A 5,181-nucleotide genomic window follows, 5' to 3' on the forward strand; every position below is an offset into this window, starting at 1 on the left:
GGGGGAGGGGGAGTGGGGAAGGGCAGCGGGAGGGGGGGGGGGGAGGGGGAAAGAGAGGGGGGGGAGGAGGGGTGGGGAAGAGCAGGGGGGGGGAGGAGGGGGATGGGGAAGAGCAGGGAGGGGAGGAGGGGGATGGGGAAAGGCAGGGGGGGGAGGAGGGGGAGGGGGAAGAGCGGGGAGGGGAGGAGGGGGGGGGGGAAGAGCAGGGAGGGGAGGAGGGGGAAAGGGAAAAGGGAGGGAGGGGAGGAGGGGAGGGGGAAGGGCAGGGGGGAGGAGGGGGATGGGGAAGAGCGGGGGTTTGGAGGGGGGGGAGGGGAAGGGCAGGGAGGGGAGGAGGGGGATGGGGAAGGGCAGGGAGGGGAGGAGGGGGATGGGGAAGGGCAGGGAGGGGAGGGGGGGATGGGGAAAGGGCAGGGAGGGGAGGAGGGGGATAGGGAAGGGCAGGGAGGGGAGGAGGGGGATGGAGAAGGGCAGGGAGGGGAGGAGGGGGATAGGGAAGGGCAGGGAGGGTAGGGGATGGGGAGTGGGGTAAGTTAGGGGGAGAGATTGAAAAGAGAGGAGGAGGGAGAGGGAGAATAGGGAGGAAGGGCAGGGGGGAGGAGGGGAGAATGGAGAGTGGCGGAGAGAGAGAGAATGGGGAGAGGAAAATGGGAGGAGAATTAGGGTCTGGGTAGGGATAAGGGAGGGAGGGAGAAGAGGGAGAAAAGGGAGGAAGAATGGAGAAAATGGGAAGAGGCAGAAGGGGAGATAATTGGGGAAGGGAAGGGAAGTAGGATGAAGAGGGGAAGAGGCATAGCAAAGGCAAGAGAAGTAAGGCATGAGAAAGGAAGAGGAAGGGAGATAGGAAGAGGAGGGGGGAAGGGATCGCAGAGAAAGGAGGAGAAGGGAAAGGGAAGAGGAAAAGGGGTATAAGAAAGATGGAAGAAGGAAGCTTAATAAACAGAGGAGAAGGGAGCATAAAATGAAATGGGAATAACGACATACCAAAGAGAGAATAAGAGAACTTAGAAAGAGGAAGGAAAGAAGACACACGAAGAACAGGTGAATGAGACACAAGAAGAGAAAGGAGACGAAACGGAGGTGAAAGGGGAGGGGGGGGGGGCGTAGGAGGGAAGAGACAGGAGGGGAAGGGAGAGAAGGAGAGGGGAAGGGAGAGAAGGAGAGGGGAAGGGAGAGAAGGAGAGGGGAAGGGAGAGAAGGAGAGGGGAAGGGAGAGAAGGAGAGGGGAAGGGAGAGAAGGAGAGGGGAAGGGAGAGAGGGAGAGGGGATGGGGAGGGGGAGGGGAGGAGGGGGACGCCGAGGGGGCAGGTGCCATTAGCAACTTCCTAATATATTTTGCTGGCCTATATCTTCGCCTTCGTGGGAGGTTCTTGATGTGCGGGTATGCTTATATGTGCATGTGCATGGGCAGGGAAGTGTACACATGCTTAGAAATGCTAGTACACACACATACACATATGCATACACACGCACGCACGCGCGCGCGCACATACACACACACGCACTTGAACATACAAACAAAAAGACACATACACATACGCACACACACATAAACACAAAAAAACACACAAACACACACACACACACACACAAACACACACACACACACACACAAACACACACACACACACACAAACACACACACACACACACACACAAAAGACACACACATATACACAACACACGCACACACACACATACACACACACACATTCTTTCTAACATAAACACAACCAACCTTTATAAACTGTCTTCGATTTACAAGCCTGTCGTTTTTTTTCCAATTTTGAAGTGAAGATATTAAATTGACTCTCTCTTGACTTACTATGTAATTTTTCGGTTTTTAAGATAATTTATTTGAAGGTATCGAGACGGAGGTAAGGGTGAGTCTGTGCTTTGGATTTCATGTAAACGAATTATTCTTAATCTCTCTTTCCTTCATTCTCTCTATGTCTCTTCATTCGTTAGTCTCTACCTGTGTTTTTCTGTTTCCGTTTTGTTTGTCTGTATGTCTGTCTGTCACTGTATATCTCTCTCTCTTTCTTTCTCTCTCTCTTTCTTTCTCTCTCTCTCTCTCTTCTCTCTCTCTCTCTTTCCTCTCTCTCCTCTCTCTCTCTCTCTCTCTCTCTCTCTCTCTCTCTCTCTGTTCTCCCCCCTCCCTCCTTCCCCCTCTTTCCGATCCTTTTCCTTTCCCCCCTCCCCTCCCTCCCTCCCCTCCCTTTCTCCCTCCCTCCCCTCTTTCCCTCTTTCCAATAGCTCTTTCTTATCTACAACAGGATGTATGGCTAAAGAGAGCTTTATCTATGGCAAACTTCTTCTTCTTCTGCGTCCTTTTTTTTTTGACAATATTACTCGGGGGCCAGTAATATTTAATTTTAAAAATGAAAGGAGGGAAAAAGGGGAGATTAGAGGAAAGAGAGGGAGAAAAAAATTTTAGGAAAAAAAATGATGGTGAAAGTTTTTTTTTTTTTTTTTCAAAAAAGAAAAAAAAAAAAAAAAAAAAAAAAAAAGAAGAGAGAGAGAGAGAGAGAGGAGGGGGAAAGAGAAAGAGAGATGAGAAAGAAGAGAGAGAGAGAGAGAGAGAGAGAGAAGAGGAGGGAAGAGAGAGAAGAGGAAGAAAGGAGAGGGGAAAAGAGAAAAAGGGGGGGAAAAAAAAAAGAAAAAAAAAAAAAAAAAAATTTAAAAAAGAGAGAGAGGAAAAAGAGAGAGAAAAAAGAGAGAGAGAGAGACAGAGGAGAGAGAGAAAGAGAGGAAGAGAGAGAGAGAAGAGAGAGAAGAGAGGAGAGAGAGAGAGAGAGAGAAGATTAAGAGAAAGAGAGAGAGGAGAGGGGAGAGAGAGAAAAGGGAAGAGGGGGAGAGAGGAGGAGGAAAAGAGAGAGGAGAGGGGGGAGGAGGGGAAAAGAGAGAGAGAGAGAGGGGGAGGGGAGAGACTGGGGGAAAGGGATAAGAGAGAGAGAGAGGGGAAGAAAGAGAGAGAGCAGAGAAGAGAGAAAAAGAGGGGCGAGAAAAGAGAAGAGAAGAGGAGAAAGAGGAGGGGGAGAGAGGGGGAGAGAGAGAGAAAGGGAGGGAAAAAGAGAGAGAGGGGAGAGGAGGGAAAGAGAGGAAAGAGAGGGGAGAGAGAGAGAGTATAAGATGTGGAATCTATTTTTACAGGATGGGAAAATTCTATTTCTGTTACCAGGGACCACGGGGTTTTTTCCAGGGGACCCAAATGTCCCAAATAAGAACCACCGCTCACGAGGCGGAGGTCACATTTTATATCTGACCTCGTTTGACGGGATTTCGTGCAAAGCTACCACCGCGCTAAGGGTCACCCCCTCCCTCCCCCCGGGGGGGTGACCGTGACTCCGCGGGGCCCGTAACCGTATAACAAAAACATGTCGTGTTTTTTATACTTTGGGTCAACTTCAGAAAAAAAGATAAAAGCCTTTTACCAAGTAAAAATACCCTCGTTCCCCTTGTACTAAGGGCGCAAGCCTTTTACAGAAAAGAGAAAGAGGGGCGAGGAGAAGAGAAGAGAAGGAGAGAGAGAGGAAACGGAGAGGGAAGAGGAAAGGGAGGGAGAGAGAGAGAGAGAGAGAGAGAGAGAGAGTGGAAGCGAGGACAGGAAACTAAATTCCTTATGCCCTTCCCCCCCCCCTTCTCCGTCCGGCCCCCTTATATAATTTCAGGACAAGATTAGGGGAAGGAAACGCAAGAAACGGAGAAAAAAAAAAAAAAAAAAAAAAAAAAAAATAGAGAGATTTTCAGATTTTTAAAAAATATTATTTATTTATCTATTTGTTTGTTTATTTATTTATTTATTTTATTTATTCATTTTGTTTATTTATTTATTTATTTATTTATTTTTATTATTATTATTATTTTATCACTATTATTTTTTTACTATCATTTCATTATTTTTTTGTCAGTTCCTATTTTTGTTATACTTTTTATTATTATCATTATTTTTCTTTGGGTTAATTTACGTTTGCTCTCCCCCCCCCCTTTAACAAAAATTCCACGTCATCTAAAATAATAACAATAATAATAATAATAATAATAATAATAAAAATAATAATAATAATAAAAATAAAATAATTTAAATAATAATGACAATAATGATGATGATAATGATGATAATAATAATAATAATATTATTATTATTATTAATAATGATGATAATAATAATAATAATAAATAATAATGATAATAATAATAATAATGATAAAAAACAAAAACAATAAAATAACAAAAAAAATAATAACAAAAATAAAAAAAATGAAAAAATAACAACAACAACAACAGCAATAAAACGAAATGAAAATACCCTTTACGAGAATCCCTTCCTTGCAACAAAGGACCACAAACCCATTGAGAGTCGAGCGCGAGGGTCGAGTGCATGACCCAGTGTGTGTGTGTGGGGGGGGGGGGAGTCGCATGCTGAGACTTTCTTTGTATTTTTGTTTGTTTTTTTGTGTTATTTTTTTTTTTTTTTTTTTTTTTTTGTTTTTTTTTTAAAAAGTATTTTTTTGGGGGGGGTTTTGGCAGTTTATGGGAGGGAAAACGAAGGTAGAAGAGGATTGAAAAAGAGAGAGAGAGAGAGAGAGAGAGAGAGGAGAGAGAGGAGAGAGAGAGAGAGAGAGAGAGAGAGAGAGAGAGAGAGAGAGAGAGAGTATCCTCGACGTAGTTGCAGGTATGAATCTCTATCTGTCTGTTTTCTCTCTCTCTCTCTCTCTCTCTCTCTCTCTCTCTCCCTCTACATCTATTATCCTTCTCTCTCTCTCCTCTCGCTCTTCCTCCCACCTCTTCCCCCCTCCTTCCCTCACTCTTTTTAAATCTCCGTCTCTCCCTCCCTCCCCCCCCTTCCCTCCAACCCTCCCTCTTTCTCAGCCGCTGTCTGGAGAAATATTTACACCGCATCTGGATGTGTTGAAGAAAGCGTAAGTTTTATTCGCCCATTACATCGTGTCCCGTTTCGAAGTTCGGAGAATCGAAGCATCGAGACTGATTCACATTCATCCGAAACTGCTTCGAAGAATTTGAGGAGCGACTCACCGCTCATATACAGGAATGCAACTGGAAAAAAATTATCTATTATATGATTATGATTACTTTTAAACGTTAGGCATAAATTATCGGTATTATTATTATTATATCTATTTACTTATTAATATTTTTTTGAGCTGAACGAGTAGCAGG

The sequence above is a fragment of the Penaeus monodon genome, chromosome 7, assembly GCF_015228065.2.
Source record: "Penaeus monodon isolate SGIC_2016 chromosome 7, NSTDA_Pmon_1, whole genome shotgun sequence".
Lineage (NCBI taxonomy): Eukaryota > Metazoa > Arthropoda > Malacostraca > Decapoda > Penaeidae > Penaeus > Penaeus monodon.